This window comes from Equus przewalskii, unplaced genomic scaffold, assembly GCF_037783145.1.
Source record: "Equus przewalskii isolate Varuska unplaced genomic scaffold, EquPr2 ChrUn-13, whole genome shotgun sequence".
Classification (NCBI taxonomy): Eukaryota; Metazoa; Chordata; class Mammalia; order Perissodactyla; family Equidae; genus Equus; species Equus przewalskii.
This window is the reverse complement of record NW_027228750.1, coordinates 7,078,579-7,093,577: the sequence shown is the minus strand read 5'-3', so window position 1 is coordinate 7,093,577 and position 14,999 is coordinate 7,078,579. Positions and strand designations below refer to the sequence as shown.

General features: G+C 48.2%; 1 long non-coding RNA gene across 1 annotated transcript in view; it reads right to left on the bottom strand.

The window, feature by feature from the left end:
- Positions 1-14,999, bottom strand: part of LOC139081631 (uncharacterized) — a 148,737-nt gene that overhangs the window by 56,395 nt on the left and 77,343 nt on the right. The window contains exon 4 of the long non-coding RNA XR_011536785.1: positions 1,234-1,468. This is a non-coding gene — a long non-coding RNA (uncharacterized lncRNA). The remainder of the gene's footprint in view (positions 1-1,233; positions 1,469-14,999) is intronic.

Sequence of the window (14,999 nt, the reverse complement as noted above, 5' to 3'; positions counted from 1 at the left end):
TTACACATAGTTAAGATATTGCTTAGATATGTCTCAGGAAGTAACCTTTCCACCCACTATGCCAAATCAGCCAGCACTATGACCCAAGGGCGCAGGGCCAGAGGTCATATTGCATGGTGAAGATGCCCATGGCTCCTCATGCAGAGTTGTTCACAATTCCAAAGTCGCAGGGCATCAGCCTGTAGCATTATCACAAAAACAAGTACGTCTGTGTGTGGAGTTGCATATTTCATGAATCCCGACTACCGTATCAATAATAAAAAAGAAATTTTGATGAACTGCACAGGAAGAAAGAATTATCTTTCTGTTCCCTCTTTAGAAAATGACATCCCAAAACTATTGTCATGTGAAGAAGCATCAAATAATGTGTAGCCAAAAAAGGTAGGGAGAAAGTGCTATAGAGGCGTGCCAGTCAGCTGATTCATTTCTTAAATCTATTGTTTCTCTGGATTTTGTGGTGTTGTGATACTGTCAGCTTTTAAAATATATAATTTATTGTGATCTATTTTCCTTTTGAAATATGCATTCAGTTTTATATCTAATTCTGTATTCATGATTTTGTTTTCTTTTTATTAAATAACCTCCCTTGCAATCAATAAGCTTCAGACCCCCCAGAACCTGGATCTGCCCCCTGAATCTCAGTAAAACAGCACTCTTGGCATGCAGACACCACTTCAAGTGCCCCAGCCCCTCCTTCCATCCAGCTACAGTGCCCCAAGGCTGTTCCATGTGGGCATTCTGGGCCACAGCTACAGTTTTGCACACTTCTCCCATGGCACCCATCACTGTTTACTTATATTATACTCATTTATATTCCTGCTTTACTTCTTTCCAGTGACCACCTCAGAGCCTTACGTGGAGTAGACACTCAATAAATGTTTCAAGATGAGAGCCCTCCTGGGCTCAGGCGGCAAAGAGTAGACCAGGTCGAGGGGCATGGGGTGCCCTTGGATCCCGGGTCTGCACGCTGGGAACAGCAGACTATGTCTCTGATGTTTATCTTTTGTACACTCAGATTGGAGGGCAAAGATTTCCTTCTCTATTTCCCTGTGTCTCGATCCCTGACTCTCTTTTTAAATCTTTGATTCTCTATTTCTCTATCTTTCTCTGTCTTCAGCCCTGGTGGAAAAAGGGCTAATACAGCTGTCTTTGGAAGGAGCAGGAATGAAAACACAGAAGTCAATCACAGCCCCAAATCTTCCCATCCCAGGCAGAGAATTCGGGGAGAGGCACCTGCAGATAGGCAGCATTCCAGGGAGGGGATAAATCAAGCCCAGGCTGTCTGTTCTCCATCAGCGTGGCTCAAACCAGAAGAAATCCAATAGGCTGATGTTTCCCGAAAGCGGGGGCCAGTCTCATCAGTGCCGGGTGAGCTGGGAGGTCTTCTGTGGAGGGAAGCTGAGCTACGAAATCCACTTCAAAGATCACAAGGTTTGGACCCCGCCCAGAAAAGGAGTCTTCCAGCCAACTAGATGGGAACGAAAAGGAAGAGTATTCAAATCACACAATTACTGTCTGGCTAAATTAATTGTGGCCTTCATTTAAATGGATTTGACATTTTAATTAGCAGGGTCTGGTTGTTTGCCGAAATTGAATTTTTGGCATGTGGGTGTTATGTGCACATGTGTGTTTGTTCTAACGGAGCCCAGGCTGGAGCAAATCTACAATGATCGCTTGCTCTGGAGATGAAAGGGTCTGGCGGCCTGGAAGGAACCAGCCTTCTCTCCAGTTCCCATCCTCAACCTGAAAAGTCCATGGCATTCTCACCTGGCCTCTGCAGGGGGCTTGTGCAGCTGGAGAAAACATCTGTGGGCTTAGAAGCAGCTATGGAAGGGGGAGGGGGATGTGGAGGGAAGAAAGGGAACTGTATGATGGAAGAATGCTCACTTCAAAGCTTTTCTGTGGTTTATTCTAGATGTGGAAACTACAGGTCTCCCGAATTGGCCTGTAGAATGTGCACCCCCAGGGGGCAGCAGAGCACCAGCCCTTGGGAGGCCAGCTGCCCAGTTACTCCATTAGGGCCAGAGATGTGCTCTGTATAAACAGGAGACTTAGCAGCAGGAGGAAGAGCAATCTGAATAGGAGAACAAAGACATGAACCTCCCCGGAGCCTTGGGAGGCCAGCGCCAAACAGGTGGGAAGAAGAGCCAAATGAGTATAGGGAGAGGAGGGCTGGAACAAACCAGAGCTAGAAACAAGTTGGAATCAGTCTCAGGAGAAAAAAATGGGCGTCAGGGCCCACCAAGCATGGATTAGAATTCCCAAGCAGATCCAGCAAGGTGCTGGGCCTGTAGTCTGAACAGAACCAAGGGCAGACCAGCCAGGCAGGCCACTACCCCTAATGCCATCTATGAAGAGAATTAAAATATCCTGGAGATATAAGAAGCTAAGAGAATGCATTTTCCAGAACCCCCCACCCCACCCCAGGGGGAGGACTGCAGGGGTTGGTAGAGTACTTTGCTGAGCCTCACTGGGAGGCGGGGATGGAGGGGTGTTTGGGGGATAAGAAGAGAACTCAGAGATAAAGGAGGCCAAGGTAGGGCTTGTCCCGGTTATAGATACTTGCTAGACCAGCCTCCTTAACTGCAGGGCTTTTCTTTCACTGGGTGAGCTGGGCAAGTTTGGAGCCAACCTTGAACTGCTGGGGACAACAGGGGCAAGGCAAGACCAGTCAACAGCAGCCCCTGCTCCGCCCTTCCCCACCAAACTCTCAGCCTTACCTATACATAACTGAGCCAACTGGAAGGGAGTCAGATGAGGACTCTGCCAGGGTGTCCCGCCATCGGGGTCTGACCCTGCTTATAGCAGGCTGTGTCTGTACACAGCCCCAGTGCCGGGGAGTCCCTCCTTCCGTGCCTGCCCCATTGGCCTATGCACAGCCTGGAGTAGCAGAGGCCGTAGCAGGACCCAAGCCTCTTTTTGAAAAGCCGAAGCAAACTTTTTCTCTGCATTCCCCCCACCAGCCTGGAGGCAGAGAGAAAGAAGGCTTTGATTCTGTGATTCATTCCATTGTCGAGTCTGCAATTGAGTTTGAACAGCAACTCTTCACTCCTCTCCTAAGGTTTGTTTCACATCTGTTATAAAGAGCCAGCAATAACGCCTTTCGTGGTTATGTGGTCGATGGAGCAGAGGCAATGAGATTGTCTCTGGGCCGGGAGGAGATAATCTCATTTACTTTGTCTTTTTGATCATGGGAGCAGGTAGGAAAATGGAATTTCATGCAGCTTACTCTTTTATGCTGCAACTGATGATAATGGTTATTTAACATTTCCTGAGTGCCAAAAAGCTACTGGGCACCTAGGACCCTCTCCCCAGCTTAGAAACTGGATTCAGCAGGCAGCAACAAAACAGTTTCAGGGAAAGGCAAACTCCGAGATCATTTTGTCCAGGCCTCATGCCTCTGGATAGGAATGCACATAGAATATTCCAGAAAGGGAAGAGTATGGCCAAGTCTTACATTTCTTCCATTGGTCACTTTGGAACATGGCTTCTACTCAGCAACTTCTCTCTTTGGCGTGAGCCCCCACTCCCTACGTCCTCTCCTCCCCATCCCCGCCACACACACACACACACACACACACACACACACAGAGGCACGCGCGCGCGCGCGCGCACACACACACACACCTCTGCTCACTTTCAGGCCATTTCTTCTTGATATCTGGAGGGGATGAGGAGTGGTACTAGGTAGCTAAGGCTGTCAGATCTGGCCTCGTCAGTAAGAAGAATCTCAAGCCCTTCTGCCACCCCCACCTCTCTACCCCTTCCCACCAAGATCCTCCCATAAGGAAAAAGGAGCTAACAAACTGAGTGCTCTTGAAAAGATGCTCTCTTCCCTGGTCTCAGTTTCCTCGTCTGTAAAGTGACAGGGTTGGATGAGGTAATGATTACGATCTGTTACAGCTCTGATGCCGGGGGGAACTCTCGAAGGGAGACAGTCCAACTAGAAGGCTTAGGTCAGCTCCCGACGACTGGATGTGGCCATGCTGAGGGGGGAGGCCAGTGCAGCTGTGCCCCCGGTTAAGGAGGGCAAGGAAGAAGAGAAGAAACAGAGAGAAGGGTACAGGAAACTGTTTTAAAAGGAGTCTTTAAAGTGGTGAGGTTATTTCTTCTGAGCCCTAAACTGAAAGCAACTTCAGATGGAAAGTCTGAGTGCTTCAGATGGGGCAAGTTGCATGACGGGAGCTGCCCAGCTGGGGACTGCGGTCTTTTGGGAGCACAGTGGCCATCCATGAGGTCCAGCAGAGCCCTGCCCTGGGAAGGTGTTTGCAGGCCTTAGAGGGGGCACAGGTCCCCCTGAGACAGCCACAGTCAGCTCTGGACTTGGGCTCCTTCCATCAAGCCCTGGGCCCAGTTCAAACCACCATAATCCATCCCACTCTGAGAGTCTGTAGTGAGGCACATGGTTGGTGGAGGCAGGAAGACCTTCTTGTTGGTGCCAGGAGAGAGGAAGATGATCTGGCAGACTCTAAAAGCCCTAAAGCTGGGCGACAGCATCAGGAGGGAGATGGAAGACGTGGTGCGTGTGGAAGGTTTTATGGAGTGATGGTAATAACTCCTCCATCTCTACAGAGCTTTCCAGTTATAAAGCCCTCTCACATCCATTACCTCATCTGAGTCTCTTTGCAGCTCTAAGAGGCAGGCAGGGTGCCTGTTATCTTTCTCTGTTCTATAGGTAAAGAAGCCGCAGTGAAAATGAGTTCAGTGACCCGCTCAAGGTCGCACAGGCAGCTCACAACAGAGCAGGGCAATTCCAATGGGACTAGTATATAATTAGCCCCATCTTGGTGGCGGGAGCACCAGCCTGGCAGGCAGGCACAGCCAAGCCCCAGCCCTGCTCTGCCCTAGGCCGGGCCATTTGCCTCCTCTGAGCTTTACTGTTTTTATCCGCAAAATTGAGTAATAGCAATTTGGGCAGTTAAGGCAGATGATATGTGTATAGGGCCCAGGCCTGAGTAGACATATCAACATATCTACTCTTGTCTTCTGCTAGCCTTTGAGAATCTCCCTTCCTTGGAGTAGACGGGGAATGAGGTGGGGTCAGACAGACATGGTTCCAAACCCTGCTCACCACCTGGCCATGTGATCCTGGTACAAGTTACTAGAGTCTCTGGCAGTTGCCTTCTCTGGAAAGTGGGGCCCACAATACCCACCTCATGGAGGTGTTTGAAAGTTAAGTGAGAAAGCATATAACGCATCCAGCATCCTGTCTGTCTTAATAAATGCAGTTTCTCCTTCTTTCCTTCTCTTCACTGCAGCACGAAGTAGCCATCTTCACCAAGCCTGCCAACAAATCTCAGAGCGCCAGGTCGTTTCCAGGCCCCTGCTGCCTCCTCCACCTTGAAAACAATAATGATTGTTGTTTTCATTTACCAAGTACTTACTCTGGCTCAAACACTGTTTTCAGTGTTTTACCTGCATTATCTCATTTAATTCTTACAATAGTTCGGAACTATCAGCCCCACTGTGTGGATGAGATAATGAGACACAAAGAGCTCAGGAACTTGCCCGAGGCTTGACAGGTGACGATGACGGGCAGAGACTGGGCTCTAAAGCCAGAGCTTTCCACCTGACTGACCTCTAACGCCACTGTGCCTGCTGCCCACAGGCTTGGGGACAAAGGCCCTGCCCACGCCACAGCGCCATGCCCCATGAGGAGGGGACACTGAGCAAGCCGGGAAGCACCCTGGCCCAATTTTAAAGGCCAGATTTAATCATTTATGCAAATGCCAGGAATCTATTTGCCAAAGAGAGTCCAGGTTGAGTTTCATTTGAGAAGCCGGAGAATGTGGATGATCCCAGAAAGCCGATTAGCACACAAAGGGATATTATCCTCTGCCAGAAAAGCCAGGCAGGCACTGAAGATATTAACAAAATTGACTCTGCGTGCAAACTATTCAATTAGAGAGCCAGTGGGTTTAGGAGCAAGAGTGAACGTGAGGTGTGGGAACCCCTCCCTTACCACCCAGAGAGGAAAGATTTCAGGGTTAGACCTCCTTCCCTGGTGACTCGATGGGGCAGGGCAGATTAAGGGTTTCACCAAGGCCTGGACACCCACTGCCCAGCACAGAGCCTGGTCTTTGGTCAATGTTCAAGGGTAGGTGAATGAATGAATGAATGAATGGATAGATGAATGAATGAAACAACCAAACAGTTCTCTTACCAAGAGGTAGCAAAGAATTTGGAAAGTTTCCCAACACCCTATCATCTTAGGAGACTCAAAAAGAACCCTAGTCCTTAGGAGAGTCTTGAAAAAGAACTTCCTGACATTGTGATATAAGAAACAGATGAAGAATGAGGGAGGACATGCTAACCCCAAGAAAGAGATTCCTAAATATCTGGCCAGGGCCAGAGGACCACAGGGGAACGGGTAGAAGGGCATCCACCATCTGACTCCTAAAATGATGAGAGAAATTGAACAAGGGTCAAGCCAAGTGAAACAGAAGATGTTAGCAGTTGATTTTTAGTATATTTTTCTAGATGTTGAAGTGTTGGGAAAATCAGCATGGCCCACCCTCCTTCTGCTTCTGTTCCCCAACCCTGATCCCACCCCAAATCTCAGGTACTTCCCACCAAGTAACAGTTTTATAGGACCCAGCCTCGGGCACAGTCCACACTGGTCACACCCATAGAACAGTTCTCACCAGGATGCACTATTTGCCAGCTCCAGGCCTGTATTTTTAAAAGCTCTTCTCTTCTCAGAGCTGATAGTCACTTTATGAAACAGTAATAACCACTACAATTTAGAAGGTGTTTACTATGTGCCAGGAGCTGGACTAGAGGCTCACATGGATCATCCCATTTTATTCTCAGAATAACCCAGTGGGATTGATATATAATTAGCCCCATCTTATTTATTTGACCCAGGTCACGTATCTAATAAATAAAGGATCCAGAATTTCAAGGCCCAAGACACTGAAAAGATTATGACATTCCCTTGAAATAAAATGCAAAAGAAAAGCAAAACTGGATCATAAAAGAAATGTAAAGAAATACACAAAGTTCTTAGCTTTCCCATGATTTTTCAAATATAAATTTTGAAAATAATAATAAAAGTACTTCCTTAACTATTGAGTAACCTATCAGGATGAACCCCGTTCTGTCTACCCCATGCCTGAGGTCTTAACCACAGTACTCCTTCACTAGAGGGACTTTGCTTTTTCCCAGCTTCCAGAACCCCCAGACCTTCCAAGAGGCCCCAACGTTTGTTTCTTCTCAGAGATCACAAACTAGATATTGCAAGGGGTGGGGGGTGATGGGGAAGGGAATTGAGGTTGATTGAGCTCAAATCTTAGGAAAGAGATTATAGGAAATCTGCTGGTTCACCAGCCACTTGGACTCCTTATCTGAGCCAAAGTAATCACTTGCAGAAGGGCAAACCCGTCCATTGCTACAGCCAGTGTGGGGAGATGCTTCTCTTTATCTTCTCCAGGAGCTGAAGAGCTTCTGCCCTGGTAATCAGCTTCTGTGAAGGAGCTGCCACTCAGGCTTGGCCAGGGTTTGTGAATCTCCCTTCCTTGGGGTAGACAGGAAGTGAGTTAGCCTCAGACAGAGAAGGCCTGGACCTAAAAGATCCCGCCAGGGTGAGGAAACTAAGCGTGTTCTAGCGCTGCCTTCCTCACGTTGGATGAGCTGAGTTCAGCACAAACTTGGAGGCCAGATTTCATGGAGTGATCCCCAACTGGGATGCACAAGTCTAAGGTAATTGGATGAGAGAGCTCAGGTTGACAGACACGGGTACGTCAAACCTGACAGACTTCATTCTTTCTACCGTATTTCGTGCAAGAGGCACTTTCTGTTGTGTCTGCCCTGTCATGCCCTCCCCCAACCACCACTGCCACCACACACCACCCTTTGAAGATGGCTCCTGTCACTCTGGAGGGGAGCATTTTTGTACCTGTGTTTGTGGAATGTGATCCTGAGGGGCCAGAGGGGCGCTTCACCTAAGCTGGGCCGATGGACTTGGAGAACTGCGACTTGAAGGACTTGAAGAACAAACACGGACTTGAAGAACTGGAACATGGGTTTGTGGCACGGGAGCTTAGAGAGACGACTGAGGCCGGGCTAGGGGTGGCCATATTCTGCCACGTACACAGAAGAGCAGAGGAAACTTTTCTGCCAAGAAAGAAGCAGTTGCACGTGGAAAGAGACGAGACCACACAGCTGGACAGTAGCTGTCTCAGGCCCTGAGAACTTTCTAGTTCCTGGTTCTTGACTCTAGTGAAGCCCAAATTTATGTCCTGCCCTTGGTCTAGGCTCATCTACACCCCACAGAGTCTCCCTGTTCCTGAAGCGCCGCTGAGTCAGTTTCCATTATTTGCAATCAAAAACAGAGTCTTGAAAAGCAATTAACATTATCATTCAGATTAAGAGTCTACTAATGGTTATTGAATACCTATTATGTGCCAGGCACAGTTCCAGAAACATTGCCGTGATTCATCTCACTTACTATCATCTTCATCAGCAACATCATGAACATTAGTATCAGAAGGTATTTATGAAGAGCCTACTTTTGTGTAACATTCGGCTAGACTGAAAGATAGTGACACCAGCCAGGCCCATGTCCCCTGACAGTTTTCTAGACAGGCATTCTGATGTGAAGATGAATGCACAGGGCATTGAGTTAAGACACAAAGAGACAGTGAGATACTTGCCTCATGATCGCGTTAGGAGGAAGGAAGGAGGCAAGACCTAGGCAGGGCTTTTAAAGGGGCAGCTGAGGGCATTCTAGGTCGGGGTGAGGTGCTGAACCCCAGAGGAGGGAAAGCTTCAGGCCTGATCAATATGAACGAGAAGTACATAGAAAGGGCTGTAAAAGAGGCTGGAATATTGTCAGTCCCAGGGCCAGCTTCCCTAATCAGTAGGTATCTGTTTGGTCTCTGACTTCAGGGAGGAAGGAGAACTGAGGGAGACTGAGGCACGTGGTGGGGTGGAAGGGGTGGGAGAAGAAGAACCAAAAGAAACCTTCAGTGTTGATATTGATCCACCTGGCAGATGTCAGTAAGCATCCAGGATGCCACAAACAGCAGACAGCTGGCAGGAAAGAGAGGCTGGAAGAGATAAACATTCAAAGGGGGAAAGCACTAAGTAGAGAGGGGAACTGAAGACAGAGGGAGGGCCAGAAGGATCCAAAGGGAAAGGAAAGAGGCAGCAGGAGAAAAGTTAGACAAGAGTAGAAGGTGCAGGGCGGGGTCAGAGGCAGGCAGGGCCAAAGACTAAAAAATGTAAAGGGGGACAAAGAAACACCAAAACAGAATTACAGCAAGTCAAGGATAGATAAGACAGAGTACAGAAAGGGAAACCAAAGAGGAGCAGACAGTCAAAGCTTCGGAGACGAAGAGTGGGAGGCCAACAGAACCCTTGAGGAAGGGGTCTCTCCTGGCCACCTCACCACTGCCCTGAGGACATTTCCATTTCCTTCATCTTTCTGCCTGGAAATCTTGAGTTCTTTCTCTCCTTCGTTCTGTGTATCGATAGCCGAGCACTGTGCTCTGTCGTTTTTTTCTTCCAAATATCTGTGACGTTCTCAGTCCCTCTCCACCCGGACATCACCGTGGATGACTGATCCTGGAGGTTGTCCCTGCCTCCAGACTCTTGACGTGGTCTCTATCCAGGTCCCAATAACAGTACTCTCTCTCATTCATCTACTGCTTTACAAAGAACTTACGAGATGACCTCTGATACTCCCATTTGTGCCGTGAGTTAACATTATTATACCGTTTGACAAATCCATTCATTCATCAAACCAACACTTCTTGAGAACCATCCCCAGTTCCATGCTCAGTGCCAGAGATTCAACACTGAGCATGACAGTTACAGCCCCTGCCCTCCTGGACCCACCATGTTAGACCACTGTTTACAACTGTGATAAGTGCCACACGGGAGAAGTGGAGGGTGCCACAAAGATGTATGACACAGGGCCTGACTTAATCAGAGTAGCAGGGAAGTTACATTTCAACTGAGCTCTGAAGAAGTGGGGAAACTGACGTTTGCAGAGGTTATTAGACTTGCCCAAGGACTAGAAGCTACGGATCTGGGCTCAGAACTGTCATCTTCTGACTCGGTGCAGTGCTCTGCTCTCCATGCCACTGTGCCGTTAGGGAGGCCATGTTCCCAGGCATGGAATATACAGAGGTAGGAACAACTTTCCTGCCTTTGGGAGAGATGGTTCTTTTCCAGAGCCTCAGTGGCTTTCCCTGGGCCTCTCATTTCAACCCACACTCCTCTGCCTGGATCCCTAGGCCTCTATATAATCTAGCCACACCAACTGGTTCACCCTTCTCCCTCACTATTCTGCAGTAACGGCCCTGGACGCTAGTGAAGCCTTTTTCTAGCCCTGGGATGGTAGCAATATAAATTTCCATTTAGCCATGACAAATGACTCTGCTGCTCCCCTCTCCATCTCCTGACTATCCCATGCCATAGGGCATTCTTGAATTCATTTGTAGATTTATTCATTCATCCAACACTGTTCATGCTATTTCTCCTACTTGAATTTTAATTTCCTTTACTTTTCACTATCTAGGTCCCACTTACCCTGAGTCTTGTCTTCCTTTCTTTAAATCCTTGACACATTATAATGAAAGGAGTAGAGAACCAAAAGTCAGAACACTAGTGTTCAGGTCAACTTATAGCTTAAATTTTCTCCACCTCAGTTGCCCTATCTTTAAAATGGTAAAATAGTGATCGCTCACCACAGAAATATTGGCATAAGAATCGAAAAAGAAAATAAATTTCTGTATGAAAGCACTTTGCAAATTGCTGTACAAATTTAGGGAATATGAGTTGATTAATGGACTCCTAGCTCACCTGGAACTCTCTCTTGTGCACACTCCTATTTGTGCATATTCAACATTAACCCTGTTTTGTCAATTTCAATCCATGCATTAGTCTTCTCTCCTCAACTGGATTACAAGTAGTTTGAGGAGTGGGGACACATCAAACCCTTTTACATCCCACCTGGTGCCTAGGGAAGTGCAAGGCCCTTAATAAACGTTATCCAGGCTTGCTGATTGAGGACTCCTGAAGTGTAAGCACAGTGTCCAGGGAGCTCGCCCCAGCATCACAGAAAGGGGAGGAGGCAGGCAGAAGAACTCACACTTTGACCCCTGGCCAGCTACTGCCCACAGTTGCAGGGCTGTCAAAGAGATGAGCAGCCCAGTTCTTCATACCATCCAACCTCAGGCTACCCATGCCCCAGAGCTGCCTGGGGGCCCAGTGCCACCACACCTTGGAAATAAGAATCAGCAGCCCTTACACTGATTTGGGGATGAGGCTTCTTTTTCTGGCAATTGTTGAATTTCCTATTCCCTTTGTGAGCTTAGCTGAAGCTTTTCTATAGCCCTGGGGGTATGGCAATAAATTTCCACTTAGCCATGACAAATGACTCTGCTGCTCCCCTCTCCCTCTGCCCAGACCCACCTCCGTGTTCTGAAGTCTCCCTCTCAGAGGTAGCCCAGGGTCTTTCTTTTATGTGACACTGGCAGGTACTGGCATTTCCTGTTCCCCGAAGCTGGTATCATTCCAGAACAGACTGATTGTGACCCGAAGGGGAAGTGAGGGTTGGGTGGGAGAAAGATGAGAAGAGGTAGAGAACAGCTGGGTTGCAATGTGGGCCAGCCTTCCCTAGGTAGTCACTGATGACACCAGAAGAAGCAAGAAGAGGAAGCTGGAATAATAAGAGGCTGATGGGCGAAGGGGGAGGGCAGAGGGGAAAGGAGGAAGAGGCAAAAGATGTTCATTAGTGGCATTGATTCAAGGGGAAAGACAAGTGATTAAATAATTCGCCCCCAAGGAAGAGGCTCTTGCTCCTGACTTCCTCCTTGGCAGGAAGCAGAAATAATTTCTTAACCGAGTGGCTCTGTCTTGCTCCATCTGAAATGGGGTTCATTAGGGGAGGGGTGCTGAGGAGCGGGGATCCACAGCCAGCTCTCAGCAATGCATACTAATGGAGACAGATGAGGCATGGGCAATGTCCCACAGTAGATGACCCCCTAATTGTCTCTCTCGGCTTTGGAATTTATACAGGGAGTGTAGGTATGCTCAGCTAGTTAGGCCTAACAGCAAAATGTGGCCTAAGATCAAAGCCTCTGTGTCCTGTGCACAGGCCATGAGACAGGGGGCTGGGAGGGCAGGAAAGTGGGAGCAGGCAGGTAGAAGCTGACATTGGCTGGAAAGCTGTACGTCTTCAAAGTGAAGATCTTCATCCTCAGGGTCAGGTCATTGTGACAATATTTAGAAGGGAAGGAAGCTAACACTTGAGTGCCATGTGCGGTGCTTTCAGTTTGCCCAACTGACCCACACTTCCTGCACCCTGAGCCCGGCTGAGCACAGAAGTGCAGGGTAAGGGGGACACAGTCCCTCAAGGACATCTCCTATATGGGGAGACCGAGTGCCATCAAGTCATTTCCATATGTTACAGTAAGAGCTAAGATTGGGGGGTATACAGGGGGTGAGGGGGAGCAAAGGTGGAGGATTTCTGGAAGGTTTCCCAGAAAGGGTGGGTGCTGGAGGCGTGTCTTGGAGCTGACTCTGCTCGTCTGCTGGTTTAGAAGGTGCCCTGGGTGTGCTACCCCACAGGCTCATGCTCCCTTTGCCAGGTCACAAATTTCCCCGATTTGCTGTCCTCTCTCCTGACTCCTTTTGTAGTCCCATGATCCCTACAGAGGGCAAGGAAGGCTCACACCCCAGGCCCTACCTGCTGGGACAAGGTGTACTCAAGGCACTTGATAAGAGAACATGAGGAGCCTAATAAGAGCCTCCCTCACACAGATGTCCACAAGGAGACTTTGCCCTGCCAACTCATGACCGTGGTTTTGGCAGGTACAAGGCAACTCTTAAAAACATTCTCTTTCAACACACCCTTTAGGATATGTAGTCTTAGAATAAAGGACAAAGCCAGGCTGGGGAGACAAGCGGGGCCAGCTGCCTCTGCTGCTCCTGCCCTCAGAGAGGAGGAAGAGAGCTCCTCCCTACCCTTTCTCCTCCACATCCTTCTCTCCTTCTTGCCAGGTCCATCCACTTCCTTTTCAACCAAGGATTTAGTTGCTGCTAATTCAAAGAGTAAGAGCAAGTCTTTCCTCTGTAAGAAGTATCCCAAAGAGAACTCCTAATGGTGCTGAAGAAGTTAGGCAGTCTCATAATTTATCCCAAATTTCCAAGAAAGACGGCATGCCTTCCCTTTTCCTGTCACGTGATTCCAACTCCTGCCTCCCAGGTAAGCATTGCACCTGTAGGGTCTCACAACAATTCCTGGAGGGTTTGCCTTAGCTCTGCTTCCTCTCCCCATGGCAACATCCCTGAAGGGAAAGCCTCAATCGTCTAGGATGGAGAGACCTCCTTCTTCGCTCTCACCTCAGCAATGTCAAATTTCTGCCCTGATTTTTCCACCCAACTTTCCTGGGTGAACCAGGCCACATTTCTCCACTTGCTCAGATGAAGCATATGGTTTGACCACTCCCTCCACCACATCCCCTACATACATGTTCTAGGGGCCCTGGAAGGCAACCCAACAAGTTGACCAAAGTTAGCCTACTTCAGTGAAGTTCAAACACTTATTGTCTCTTTCCTCCCAAAAGTTGCAGCCAAAGGTGCCAATGGGTAGCTCAGAATCAGGATTTTCCCCAAAGTAGCTACTTCACACATGTGCACACATACATATTCACAGAATCCTTCCCTGACTTGAGCTGGGGTTACGAAAGGAAAGGAGGCATGCTGAGCGTGGCCAGTGTGGGCACAGCCATAGTTAGGAGTAGAGAGATGAGCGGACCCAAACACGGGTGGTGGGGGTGGGGGGGTGGTCTTACAGTTATTTATCCTCCTCCTTGGCTGAAAACAATTTAAAAATCACAGCCAAGTTCTAAAGTTGAGATCAAAGCGCTAGGAGTTGGGGGGCGTTGAAAGGTGTCCCTGCCCTTAATACTCACTTTCCCTAAGAACTGAAGCATGCAAGGGATCTGAGATATCATCTAAGCCAAACCCTTACAGAGGCCAAAAGCTGGAACTAACTTAACCAGGTCAAAGTCAGTATAGAACCTAAAGCAGACCCCCAGGTCACCTGGCTCCCAGAACCAGTTTTTTTTTTACCATCACACAGCCATTGGTTCTTTCAAAATCGGGTGTAGCAGAGAGGAAAAGAAAGACAAAGACTGACAGATGATGATATGCACAATGATAGGCAGAAGAGCTCTTTTGGGACCCATCTGCAAGCTTTATTGCAGAAATCAATCAGAAGGCATTCATTGATCAGCTACTAGGTGCTTAACGCTTTTCAAGGCACCATGGAAAGTAGAGAAGAGGAATAAACCAGAGAAGCACCGACTATAGCGTCTGGTCCAGAGTCACATCATCGGTGCTCATGTACCCTTTGTTGCATTGCGTTGCATTGAGCCATGATAATAATAACCAACATTTATTGAGTGCTTACTGTGTGCCAGGGACCCTCTTCTGAGCTCCTTACATGCATTTATCTCATTCATTCCTCATCACAGCTTTAGAATTAGGTACTTCTACCTACCAGGTTTCAGACAATGAAACTGAAGTGCAGAGAGGTTAAGCCCAATGTCACAGAACTGGTAAGTGGTGGTGGGCTTGTGCATTCAACCACCAGACAATAGAAGACACAGAGGTCATATTCCATGTCCAACTGAGGCACTTATAAGCTGTGTGACTTGAGATCAGTCAGAGGGTTACTTAACGTCTCTGAACCTCATTTGAAAAATGGGCAGAATATTGACTACCTCACGTTGCTGCTATAAGAACTGATCAGATCCTGCCCAGCAGAGTCCCAAACACTCACAATCCTCACCGTGTAACACACCGCCTCCCCTCGGAGAGCTCAGCGCAGGCAAAAGACTAACGCACATATGCGCATGCGCACATAAAATCCAAACTGACCAGTGCCTCCACTTCCTCAATGTTATGACCTGTTTCATACGCCTGTGTGAGAGGAGACTGATTTCATACAAAAGAGCACTTACAGGAGAACTTAGCACAAAAGA